Here is a 1838-nt window from a genome sequence, read left to right on the forward strand (position 1 = left end):
CCTATGTACAAGAATATAACTACTATAATATTGCCTCCTATGTACAAGAATATAACTACTATAATACTGCTCCTATGTACAAGAATATAACTACTATAATACTGTCTCCTATGTACAAGAATATAACTACTATAATACTGCTCCTATGTACAAGAATATAACTACTATAATACTGCCTCCTATGTACAAGAATATAACTACTATAATACTGCTCCTATGTACAAGAATATAACTACTATAATACTGCCTCCTATGTACAAGAATATAACTACTATAATACTGCTCCTATGTACAAGAATATAACTACTATAATACTGCTCCTATGTACAAGAATATAACTACTATAAGGGGCGGAGCTTGACCGGCGTCCTGATCGGCCGCATGTGAGAAGAGCTCTCCTCTCCATGACCCTATAAAGTGGTTTATTTCGCACCCTTTCTAAGCTATGATGGTGAAAATTGGCAGATACACCCCCAGAGAGAAGACTGATTCTCCTAAACAAGATAAAGGACCCTCCGACATGGAGAAATACTTCAACAAGAAGCCTACATCTACTGCACCGGAGCGGCCTAAGATGGCGCCGGCAGACCCGGATGAGGGTATTGAAGACGCTGACAGAGCGGACAGCCCAGAAAGCTCCCGGAGCTCACAGGCTGAAGCACCGGAGCCTATTTCCAAAAAGTTTCTACAGGAAGCGCTTACTTCGGCGTTATACCCTGTGCTGCAAGAGCTGACAGAGATCAAGGGAGATGTGAAGCATAACGGCCACAGAGTGGAGAAGCTAGAGCAGACGCAAAGCGCCATGATGGAGCATGCCCGCGTGTTGGGTGATAACTCTTCCGCTTACCTGTCCTCCCTGGACCACGCATACTCCCTGATTGAAGACCAGGAGAATAGGAGCCGGCGGAAAAATATCCGGTTCCGAGGCATCCCGGAGACAGTGTCTCATGATGATCTGCCTGCGGCCGCGACCGCCATTTTTGAAATCCTGCTGGGCCCGGAGTCTGCCTCACCAGTCGCAATTGAGCGCATACATCGCTCGTTACGCCCCAGGCCTAAAGAAGGGGACCCCCCCCCCCCCCGAGATGTGGTTTGTGGCCTTCTGCGATACACAGATACAGCGGCTCTATTTAAGGCAGCTAGAGATAAAGGGGACATTAAATATGACGGTACTAAAGTGCTACTGTTCCAGGACCTCGCACCCTCTACATTGAGCAAAAGGAGAGCCCTGCGCCCGGTTACAGAGATACTGAAGCTGAACAGAATCCCGTTCAAATGGCTCTTTCCTTTCGGCTTGACCTTTGCCAAAGAAGGAAGAAGGTGCACTATACGGACCCCCAGTGACCTGCCGGCGGCGTGGGAGCTGCTGAATACTACGCCACAAGTGATACCATCATGGCTGCCATCGGCGGACACTGGGGTTCCACTACCGGAGCTGCCGGAATGTTCCAGATGGACCAGAGTCCCCTCAAGGAAAGGCCCGGGGGCTAAGCAAAGAACCACCTGAACTGGTGCGGCAGGTCGTATAACTCTCTCTTAATCAAAGGCCTCCTGGGTTCCGTTAGTAGAGGAGTGCCTTTGGTCTGGCGGGACTTCTGTTCCTTATCACATTTTTCGTTTGCTGCGTAATGGATGGGACCGGCCGAGACGACTGCCATTGTTGTTTACCCAATGATATCTGCCTCTCTGAGTGCATTAGGGGTTATCAGGTTACTTTCATGATGTTTTGAACTATAATTATAGCGAATGTATGGTTATGTTGGGGCTAGTACATTTGAGGAAAGGATTAAAGGGATTACGTATGTAATTTACATTTGCACGCTTTATAGAGGTTGGGG

Source organism: Bufo gargarizans, chromosome 6 (assembly GCF_014858855.1).
Source record: "Bufo gargarizans isolate SCDJY-AF-19 chromosome 6, ASM1485885v1, whole genome shotgun sequence".
Lineage (NCBI taxonomy): Eukaryota > Metazoa > Chordata > Amphibia > Anura > Bufonidae > Bufo > Bufo gargarizans.